The sequence below is a fragment of the Clarias gariepinus genome, chromosome 1 (genome assembly GCF_024256425.1).
Source record: "Clarias gariepinus isolate MV-2021 ecotype Netherlands chromosome 1, CGAR_prim_01v2, whole genome shotgun sequence".
Lineage (NCBI taxonomy): Eukaryota > Metazoa > Chordata > Actinopteri > Siluriformes > Clariidae > Clarias > Clarias gariepinus.
The window spans coordinates 21,792,501-21,804,784 of record NC_071100.1 but is presented as its reverse complement, the minus strand read 5'-3'; the positions used below and the strand labels follow the sequence as shown (position 1 = coordinate 21,804,784).

General features: G+C 37.7%; 1 non-coding gene across 1 annotated transcript; it reads right to left on the bottom strand.

Annotated features, from left to right (window-relative positions):
* Positions 1–12,202: 12,202 nt before the first annotated feature.
* trnak-cuu (transfer RNA lysine (anticodon CUU)) lies at positions 12,203–12,275 on the bottom strand. The gene has a single exon. It is a non-coding gene; the product is annotated as a tRNA-Lys (tRNA).
* Between the last annotated feature and the right edge of the window lie 9 nt (positions 12,276–12,284).

Sequence of the window (12,284 nt, the reverse complement as noted above, 5' to 3'; positions counted from 1 at the left end):
ATCATAACTTGTTAGGGTGAAATATAAACAAGTGGGAAAGACAAACAAATAACCTACACAACAAAAGCAGCATTCAACAACAAAAAAACCCCTCTATGACAGCACTAAGTGTCTTTACTTTACTTTTCCACTCCCACAGTGTTATTTTTAACGCTTCTAAACCTTTTAAACAATTAAAAACGAAGTGAATCATTATCTTTAAAAGGAAAAAGAAAGAGAAAGTAAGAAAGAGGAAGAGTATAAAAACAACTTGACTATATAGGTAGGACTTCGAACTGCAGCCGGGTTGATAAGAAGACAAACAATAACCATCATGGGAAGCTTTCTTAGTTATTTCTTCAGTAAGGTAAGCTCTTTACATTCGAAAATATACAATTTTACATGGATTAAAAGAGGCATTTTTCTTTACTTTTTTTTATTATTATTAAACCTGGCATGCAATTCACAACAATTTAAGTAAAAAGTCAAAAATCTTTAAAACATTTACCTGTACTTAAGGGTTTATTAGCATTTTAAATGTCCCCTTTTTGTTTTAATGCCAGGGTGCACTGAAGATGATATGGATAAGTTTGTGAAAAACCTTATGATCCATTTTCGAATTACATAAATCTGAACGCAAGCAGTTCTGTTTATTTGCAATTTAAAACCTTCCAGATTTTCACAATGGTGTTTTACTCGCAAGAGAGTCATTTTGTCAGTAAAACAGATTGAGCATAAAATTAGTTATTTTAATTCGATTTTAGTTTAGTTATTTTAGAATTTCCCCTTGATTTTATGTGTATATTAGATAGTAATTCATTATTAAGTCATATAGAAAGTCATTATTTTATGTTCGGAAAAATGGTATTTAAAAACATTAAATACTTAAGTAAATGCTTTTAAGTAAGGCAAATATGAATAAACAACAAAACAACATTGAGCACTGCAACAACTGTAGCATACTGTTACAGTGACTCAGTGCTACCACACAGCTCCCTGGTATCGGTCTATACAGTAACTTGGTTTATTGTCATGTTGTCCTGACAACATTGTCATTGTCAATATTGTCATGTCTGCGTGTCTGATTACGTATTGGTAATGTATTAAATTTAAGTGGTATTTTTAAATTGCTGTTTCAAACATTAAAGTGGTGTTTTTTGATACACCTTGATTTTGTACCGTCTAAGAATTAGGACAAAGTTTCTAATGAAGAAGGCATATCTAAATGATTGCAGAGTTCCCCAACTGAGGTGAGAGATCCACAGCAAACTGAGGACTCAAGCGTAGTGCCAAGTTCATCTTTAGATTCTGAAGTGGGAAAAAGTAATCTTCCATACATTTCACACAAAAGTAAGCCTTTAGTATTGATGCACTTTACTTCAAACTAATGTAAGTTTACTATGGTCACAAGTATTTGTCAAAACAATGTGCCATTTCAGACAGCTCAGGGGACCCGCAAAGGACCGAGAGCATCTTCCCAACAACCAGTGCATCTGATAACATTGAAGATGTGGATAGGCTAAACATATTTGTAAAATGTGCTGGGAAAAAAATGGAAATCATGATATACCCCATGGAAAAAATTTCCCGTTTACTTGAGCAAGCATGTGACCAGATGGAAAAGAAACCAGAGGACATGATCCTTGTTTTTGAAGGTAAATAATAAAAAAAACATTGTCATTTACATTCATAAATGTATACAATAATAATAAGACATATATAATAATGAGTGCTTACTCATTAAATCAGACATATATAAAATGATAAAATTTGACTCACAGGGAAACATAATGGTTACTGTCACGAATCGGGTGTAATGGCTAATGTTACATCGCCGTGGGCAGATAAAGGGCAGGCTCAGAGACTCCTGGCTAAACTTACACTGAGACTCCTGGCTAAACTTACACTGAGACTCCTGGCTAAACTTACACTGAGACTCCTGGCTAAACTTACACTGAGACTTCTAAGCCTGGTACCCACTCTTGCGCTACAAGCGGCGTACCACACATTTACGCTCTTACGAGCGACACACGCCTGCGCTCCTACGAGCGGCATACTACACATTCAAGCTTCTACAAGCGACACACGCACACCCAGGCTTAAAACAGAACATAACTTAAAAACCTAAACTAAAGACAGAGACAATAGGACAAACCTAGAAATAAAAGGACAGAAGACACAAAAAACAGTACTCACATCATACACCAATTAAAGTAAATACACATATCTACATATAACAGAACCCAAGCCTTCAGAGCCAGTTTAAACATACATCCCTTAATAAACAAAACACAAAACAAATGCCCACTAGACAGTTTTAATGCTCAACCCAGTTTCCCAGAACTAACAGGTTTTTATAACGTCTCTAATGAGCCACCTCGGCTCAGGTGAAGCTTTATCATCACCTGACCGAGGTGCCTTCTGGGAAACTGGGTCTTCCAACAGAACTACAAACACGGCCACAGTGCCCTCTAGGGGCAGTCTCTGACAGTTACCCCATGTCAAACAGGGCAAATGGGCAATTTCTTAGTGTGCACGTGTGTGTGTTTGTGCACACACACACACACACACACTAACGGAAACACTGCACTGTCTGGAAACGTCTTTAACATGGAACCTCTCTAATGACACACACACTAACAGAATCACTGCTGTCTGACAAAGAGATACTCTGGAAACTGGATTTTTAGCAAGAAGCCAAATTTAATAACACTTGCTTATGCTTTACATTCACGCATACACATGTAGTCAGTTATTAATATTTAGTCAGTTATAATAATTGGTACACGGATGTTTACTATACGAGTGATGCACACGGACTGAGACTGAGCATGGGAGATGATTACCTACAATCCCACAGTGCGCAAAAGAAAAGACCCATTGGCTCAGTTGTGATGCCCGGCAGTCAAACGCATGTGTCTTACAGTACTCGTACATCGAAGACCTCGCTCGTTTACCAACTTAAAATTTATTGAAAGATTTTGCTCATCTTGCAAAATGCTCGCAGACCAAGTTACTCACAATCCAATGTTACACTGTATTTGGTTGAAGACAATTATTGTTTTATTTATATGTTTGTTACATAGTTTTTAAATGAATAAACATTGATTGTCCATATTGTTTTTTTTGCTATATTTCTTTGCTTTAAGGAGAGCCGCTGGATCTGACAAAGAAAGTGAACCAGTACCCCAAGCTGAGAAGGGGAAGGGAAGTGATACTCATCCGTGGTCCCTGAAAAGTACTTGATTGTTTAAATACTAACTAAGTCAGTTAACTTTCTATTAAAAGATTATATAATTTTGTGTATGCAATTTAGATTTTCAAGTTAAAAAACAGCCATGTTGTCATGTTCTCACATTTTATGTTAGGCCACATATATTATTGTTAAAGTATTTGCTGTACTGTTAAAACAACTGTATTGCATTACATTAAATCAGAATGTTGATCAAAACCTATTGCTAAAATAGATAAAGTGTGATTGTCTCATTAAATACAAGTTAGATTGTGGTCAGCACGGTCTAAAACCCATCAAGAAATTCCGGAAAGTACTATCTTGATTCAATAGTCTTAATATTTTGCTGACAATGACAATGAGTTAGAGTCTGGTTATCTTAATGCTTTGGTAGAAAAAGGTGAGTTTCTTATAAGTCTTGGTTCTTGGGTAGTTTTTTTTCAGTTTTTTTTTTTTTTTAATCTTTTTTGATTTTGCAGCATCGAATGTATCTGCAATTGTAGGTTTTTTTGTGTATTAGATGCACAATGCATTTGATTTTGTTTTATGAGTTACATTTACATGTACATAAATACTGTGAATTCAGACATCTTGAAGTTTTCCATGTGAACTGAACTTCAGGTCTGGGACTGCAGATGAAAAAAATCATAAAGCTAACTCTGGTACAATACTAATTAAATATTACATATTTATACTATAAAAATGTAATGTTGTGCATAGTGCCTTATAAAAAATATAATAATAATAATAATAATACAATAAATAAATTATACACTGTCATTTCTAAATTTGTCTTTACTTAAGTATTTATCCATTTTTTATATTTAATAGTTTTGGTGTCTTCACTGTTGTGGACAATTGTCAAGTCAGACAGTCTTCCCCATGACTGTATTAGAATGAGAGAATGAATTAGACTATACAATATTTACACCGTATGCATAGTACTGTATTTTACTAAACTCTAAATGAACTCTTTTTAAGAAATGTAAGCCATAATCCAAAATGAAAATAATAAAACATTTCACTTTGCATGTAATCAATCTATAATATATAAAAGGTTCACAGTTTGAATTAAATTACAAAAAAAAAAAAAACTTTCCCATGATATTCTCATTTTCTAAGATGCACTGATTGATCATTTTGCCCAAGGTAGTGTGGAATATATAGACTTCACACCAGGATCTGCAAAATTAAAAGCTAATTTCAAATTTTGTGTTCTTTACACATATGATTTATAATTTATATTCCAAAACAACAATCAGAAATTAAACACTTATACAGATTACTTGTATAGATGATGAAAGTTCTTTTATTGATAGACATACAGTTAGGTTTACATTTAGACATTTGGCAGATGCTCTTATCCATGTATATATATATATATATATATATATATATATATATATATATATATATATATATATATATATATATATATACTCAGCAAAAAAAGAAACGTCCTCTGACTTTCAACTCTTTTTACTTTCAGTAAACTTAATGTGTAAATATTTGTATAAACACTAAAAGAGTCAACGCCATAAGACATAAACTAAAAATGTTTCACAATGTGTCCCTGAATAAAGGGAGGCTCAAAATCAAAAGTACCAGTCAGTATCTGGTGTGGCCACCAGCTGCTTGAAGTACTGCAGTGCATCTCCTCCTCATGGACTGCCTATTGCGGACAGTCTGAGCCAGGGGCGTTTCTAGGATTTTCAATTAAGGGGGGCTCAGCCCCCATAGATATTTATCACATATTTGGCTTGTTCAGAATTAGTACTCAAATGAGTCTCCTCGATCACACACTCTGTTTACCGTATAAACCATTTTCTATGTACAGGTACAATCATAAAAATTCACCCAGAAAACAGCATATAACTTGAAAAACTTAGATTGATTATCAATTTAAACAACACACCTATGAGGATGGACAAGGGAATAAACTGTGTGGGTGCCAATAGTGTCAAACATTTATCTGTTAATTCTTTGACAATAGAAGGTTTTTCAAGTCACATGGGAGTAGATCTCCAAATGAGCAGCAGGTATAAGAATAGACTTGAAAAACCTTCCATCTACAGTTAAATATAAATATTAAAACTTTGATTATCATGTTATCTAGTTTAATTTAGTGTTTTAGCTACATAAATAAGACAGTAGGTTCTCTATTCAACCCCTTAAAATTTCATAGCTACTAGGCTATTTATTCAAATTCATTAATATAGACAAACATTGTTTTCATGTAATTAAACAAAGCATCTTTTTTATATCATCCTTTTTTTGTTACTATTATTTAAAAAAAGTAACTTTTTCTAAATCAAAGTGACAAAAACCCTACTCTAAGGCTAATAAATGTATTTTACGATTTAGGACATCTCTTAATACAATACAATATTTATTACAAAAAAAAAAGGATTTTTCTGTCTCTGTAAATCACACTGCTATGCAGTTAAAGCGAGTGCACTGAATGCTGTCTGTCACTTTTTTTAATCATTTATGTGCAGAACTCTATGGTAGTTAATGCCATATGCACTGTATAATGTTTTATATAGACAGTTTTCCAATCAAAACAGCGATGGCATAATTGTTTTATAAAGTAGACTATAGGTTCATAGAGTATGTATTAAGGGCTTTATTTCCACTAGAGGAAACAGCTGGTGTGATGAGGGTGAACACAGCGAAGATTTAACTTATTAATCCCTCATGACATTTTGTGAACTGTATTTATGAGAAAGGATTGCACTGGTGCAGATATAACAATTTTTGAAAAAGACACACCTTGCCTTAATCCTCCCACAGTGATGGCGAATTAAAGACCGCGCTGAAAGACTCGGAGGAGCCGAAGGAGCCGAAATCTGCCGCCGCTTTTATATCAAATTTAAAGGGGACGATGGGCGATCAGCAATTTGTGTGAAGTTTATGGAGAATTTTTAGGGGGGCTGAGTACAAAAATGGCCTAGCGACGCCCATGGTCTGAGCACTGATGGCGGGATTGTGTGTTCCTGGTGTGATTCCGGCAGTTGTTGTGGCCATCCTGTACCTGTCACGCAGGTGTGATATTCGGATGTACCGATCCTGTGCAGGTGTTGTTACACGTGGTCTTTCACTGCAAGGATAATCAGCTGTCCTTCCTGTCTCCCTCTAGCGCTCTCTTAGGTGTCTCACAGTGCGGACATGGCGATTTATTGCCCTAGCCACATCAGCAGTCCTCATGCCTCCCTGCAGCATGCCTAATGCACGTTCACGCAGATGAGCAGGGACCCTGGGCATCTTTCTTTGGGTGTTTTTCACAGTCGGTAGACAAGTCTCTTTAGTGTCCTGCGTTTTTAGAACTGTGACCTTAAATGCCTACTTTCTGTAAGCTGCTAAGGTCTTAACGACTATTCCACAGGTGCATGTTAATTAATTGATTATGGTTAATTAAACATGCATGGAAAACATTGTTTAAACCCTTTACAATGAAGATCTGTAAAGTTATTTGGATTTTTTTGTCCAAGAACATTATTGTTTATTGTAAAAAATCAAATAATAAAACAATAAAAACAAAAGCAACTGTAATAATACTATAATAATAATAATAATAATAATAATAATAGTAATAATAATAGTATCACTCATCCAATTTTTATTTGTTCCATTAATGTAGCTTGAATGTCACCCCTGTCTGAATGATCACAATCAGATAATGCATAAAATGAGGCTTCATGTTTAAATGTCTATTAAGGTAACTTTTCACATTAATTATCAGTATTGCATAATGAAAGTATGAAATTTCACATGATACAAGGTAAAATTTACATTTTACATTTTTAATTCCTCTCAGTTCTGGGATTCGAACCGATCTCCCAGGAGTACACTTCTCATGTGAGAATGTAGAAAAATAAAAATCATTTTTTTAAACATAATGAAAAACATAAACAATTGTTTAAGAGCTGTGCAGATGAGGGTGTAGCCCATAAGATTCCTTTTCCCCTTCTTGTTATTTATTTTTTATTATTACCCGCTCACACACGGCTAATAGCGGCTAGTAGTAACACTTGGGTGGACCAGACCAATCAGCGTGCTTGTTTATATTGCGAGAATAGATGACGTAACACCACACTCCGCATTCAAACCGAGAGACACGTAACGTCCAGGAATCGGAAGCGGCGAAAACCTTATCGATCTAAGTAAATATTACGCATTTGTTTTTATTTTCTTTTAAAACAGTTGTACACGTTGCACGTTCCGTTCGTCACACAAAGGGGTTTGCTTGTTTTGTTTTGCAGTGTCACGTGTTAGGTTATATGGCCTTCAGTCAGAGAGTGAAGTTAAGTTCAAGTTCAAGTAGGCTTTATTGTCATTACAACCATATACAGTTAGTACACAGTGAAATGAAACAACGTTCCTCCAGGACCAAGGTGCTACATGCAACATAAATTTACAACATAAATTAACAGATACACTAAACTAGCTAACCAAGAGGCCTAGTTAACTGGCTATCAGAGACAGGACAGAGAGTCCTAACATAAATTACAACATAAATTAACAAAAACTAACTAGCTAAGTATAACTATTTTACAGACAACATAAAGTGCATGTGCAAATGTGCAAACAAGAGCAACAACAAAGTGACAGTGCGCAACCATGACATAACAGAACATAAGTCGTAACAGTAACAGAACATAAAATATGGTGTTAAGGTAGTGGGTAAACGTAAACATTCTTTAAAAACAGCAGCAAGAATTGAGGAGTTAGTGCAAAACTTTGTCCAGTAATGATCATTGTGCAAAAGATAAACAGTGAAGCATTTACAGGTTGGTGTGTACGATAATTTGGTGGTGTAGGTCAGTGTGTCTGCACTTGTGTTGATTAGTCAGTCCAGTCCCAATATTTTGAGGTAGTTGAGTTAAGCTGTGTGATAATGTTTGTGTTAGTGTGTCTGTGTGTGTGTGTGTGTGTGTTTATCAGTCTAGTCCCTTTTTGTTGAGGAGACGGATGGCTTGTGGAAAAAAGCTGTTGCACAGTCTGGATGTGTGTGCTCGAATGCTTCGGTACCTTTTTCCAGATGGCAGGAGTGTGAAGTGTGTGTGAGAGGGGTGTGTCCGATCAGCCACAATGCTGGTGGCTTTGCGGATGCAGCGTGTGGTGTAGATGTCTTTAATAGAGGGGAGAGAGACCCCGATGATCTTCTCCGCTGTCCTCACTGTCCTCTGTAGGGTTTTGCGATCCGATATGGCACAATTCCCAAACCAGACAGTGATGCAGCCACTCAGAATGCTCTCGATAGTTCCTCTATAGAAGGTGGTCAGGATCGGTGGTGGAAGCTGGGCCTTCCTCAGTCTTCTCAGAAAGAAGAGACGCTGTTGGGCTTTCTTGTGTAGGGAGCTGGTGTTGAGGGACCAGCTGAGGTCCTTTTCTAGGTGGACACCCAGGAATTTGATGTTTTCGACGATTCCCACAGAGGAGCCATTGATGCTCAGCGGAGAATGGTCGCCTCGTGTCCTCCTAAAGTCAACAACCATCTCCTTTGTCTTGTCAACATTTAGAGACAGGTTGTTGTCTTTACACCAATCCGTTAGCCTCTGCACTTTCTCTCTGTACGCTGACTCGTCGTTCTTGCTAATGAGACCCACCACGGTCGTGTCATCAGCGAACTTAATGATGTGGTTCGAACTGTGTGTTGCTACACAGTCGTGAGTCAGCAGTGTGAACAGCAGGAGACTGAGCACGCAGCCTTGTGGGGCCCCAGTGCTCAGTGTGGTGGTGCTGGAGGTGCAGTTTCCGATCCGTACTGACTGAGGCCTACCGGTCAGAAAGTCCAGGATCCAGTTGCAGAGGGAGGTGTTCAGGCCCAACAGGTTCAGCTTCCCAATCAGTTGTTGGGGGATGATAGTGTTGAATGCTGAACTGAAATCTATGTACAGCATTCGAACATATGTGTCCTTCTTGTCCAAGTGTGTGAGGGCAAGATGTAGTGTAGTGGAGATGGCATCGTCCGTTGAGCGGTAAGGACGATACGCAAGCTGCAGTGGGTCCAGTGAGGAGGGCAGCAGAGTCTTGATGTGTCTCATGACGAGCCGCTCAAAGCACTTCATGATGTTGGGTGTGAGTGCAACGGGACGGTAGTCATTGAGACTGGACACAGTAGACTTCTTGGGCACGGGGACGATGGTGGTGGCCTTGAAGCACGTGGGAACGACGGCGCTGCTCAGAGAGATGTTAAAGATGTCGGTGAGAACATCTGCCAGCTGTTCAGCACATTCTCTGAGCACTCTGCCTGGGATGTTGTCTGGTCCAGCAGCTTTGCGTGGGTTGACTCTGCGTAGAGTTTTCCTCACCTCAGCTGTAGTGAGACACAGCACCTGGTCGTTCGGAGAAGGGGTGGTCTTTCTCGCCGCCACGTCGTTCTGCCTGTCAAACCGAGCATAGAAGTTATTCAGCGCATCTGGAAGGGAGCCGTCACTGTCACAGGCAGTTGTAGTGAGTGATGAGTGATGAGTTAGCAAGCGTTAATGAATCAAGAATCAAGAATTTATTTTCTGTCACATGCACAATCATACAGAGTACAATATCCAGCGAAATTATTTTGCGACCACAGAGTCGCGACGTCAGCCACCTAAGGCGCCATCATAGAAAATAAGGAATAAGATACATTAGGATAACGAGGGTAAAAAATCCCCTCCCAGACTGTCCTTCGAAAAGGGCAGTGTGGGATCAGGGGTACAAAAAATACCTCAGCAACAAGCACAGAAAAAAAACATGTAATCACAAGACATAAACATTGCAACGATGAGGGTACAGGGGATAGGAAATGGTCTTCGGGGAGTTTGTTATGTCTCCAGCCACGGCCTTGAATGCAGTAGCTGGAAGAAAAGGGGCAGCCGAAAAAGAAAATCATATTTTCCAGGTTTCGAACAATATCTGCCAATTTCACAGATATTTAGTGTCCATCACTGGTCTGCAGGTCTGTCCAAAACATGTTGCATAGCTGCTAGTCTCTCCAAGATGTTATCCAATTTGCGGTCCAGAACCACAGTCTGATTACCGACAGCTCTCGTCACCACTATTTCCCAGCCAGCCAGTCTCTTGGGGTTGAGACTGACTGCTTTTAAGATTTTTCGATATCAAAGTATCCCACCTAATCCAATCAGCAGAATCCCAGTTATCAGAGTTCCGAATAGGTAGATATCTTCAACATCCTCCAGAGACAGTGCGGCCAGGCACACAATGCGCCACTTCTCCCAACTGTCCATCGTGTATCCAGCAGCAAACGTCCCAGCAGGACAAGTAGGTTCCCCAGAACCCACATTTCTCGTCGAGAAGATCGTGTCAATTGCATTCAGAGACCAGTTGATCAAATACATATTCCTTTTTTATTTTCAAGAGCAAGACGAGGAGAGTCTCTGAATAGTATTCACAAGACAGACAAGAGAAGCAAGCGGGGAGAGATAAGGGAGGGAGAGCAGATGCGACCGCCTTCGTCAAGAGCACAAGAGAAAAAAAAAAAAAAAAATGCTATTCTGACGTATTTAAACATATCTAACCATATAGTCCAGTCGTTATTTATAGAAGCCTAAACAGAGGTAATAACCAAGCAACTTATCACAACGGATAAGTTATATAAGTAATGTGCATAAGCGCATAAGTAATATAGGTAATATGCATAACACGTGGTTCTCAAAGTGTGGGGCATGCCCCATAGATATATATACTGACTAGATGTCGCCTTGGGCCTCTAAGCATACATCAACATCGCTGCCATCTTGGGTCGGGGATCTGAAGGAAGCGCCAAAGTTAACTGTGTAAGGTAGTGTTGTTGCAGGGATACTAAACACTTAGTTTTAAGAATGCTTGAAATGTCTTATACACTGTATTCATTTAAAAAGCTGTAGTAGATATTTTCATGAACTGGATGTTTTCAAAGAATGGTTAACCTGTGTTATATACTGTAGCCTAATTATTTAATAAGTTGTTGTAAATACCGGAAGATGTTTTCACACTACGTACGCAAGTTATGTTTGTTTTTGTGTTATACAGTATAACCATTTTACGCTGGATCATTGTATTGCAGGCTTGCTGATGTACAAAATAAACCAGTACAATTCAAATGTTTTAATTAACATGTATTGTTAAGTACAGTATGGATATCACACCATTGTAGCCATTTTGTGTGCGGTAGACTAGGCTAAGGTAAGTAACAATAGTTAATTTTAAGTTCACTGAAGTGGAAGAATAATAAACTTACACCTAGTTTTGAAGTAGATTAATATCAAAAGCTTCAATTTTCTCTTGACTCGATCATAAATACATGTCTGTCAGTTGGAACAAAACAAAAAAACAAAAAAAAAATCATTTAAGATTTGGACGATTTATAATAATTTATTTTCTGCCTAGATGCAGTTGTTCGGTTCCCCATCCTAACATTCTGAGGTCTGTTGGTCAGGAAGTCCATAATTGTTTTTGTCCCCGCTTTGTTTGTTTAACTCATGCCTTTATTAATTTAAATTTTGCTTTATTTATTATTTATTTATTTATTTATATTTTATATATACTTTATTTTATATTATTCATTTTTTTTCATATCACTATCATTCTTGTAATTGTTAAGTGCATTATAAAACAAATTAATTAGTTATGTAGGTGTGTCTAAGTATTGTATTGTATATGATATATCACATATTTATGATAGAACATAGATTAATTCATTATTTTACTTATATCATAGTTCCTATGGACAGCAGCGTCACAGGCGAAATCTAGTCAGTATATATATATCTATGCCACTAGTGGGGAGTACAGAATACAGTATTTTTGTTTATATTTTATATACACTGTGTGAACATTTAAAACTTGTTTGGTCTCAGATGCACCTCAACTTAACACGGACCCACACAATAAGCCACTTAAGCAGAGGACCTCGACATTAAGCAGCTCACAAGCGCCATAACCAATGCAGTGGAGGGCAGTCTGAAGCGGTGGTGATACTAGGAAAGGTGACTCTGCAAAAGCACGCCTCGCCCAACGTGGGGCTCGAACCCACGACCCTGAGATTAAGAGTCTCATGCTCTACCGACTGAGCTAGCCGGGCACTGCTGCA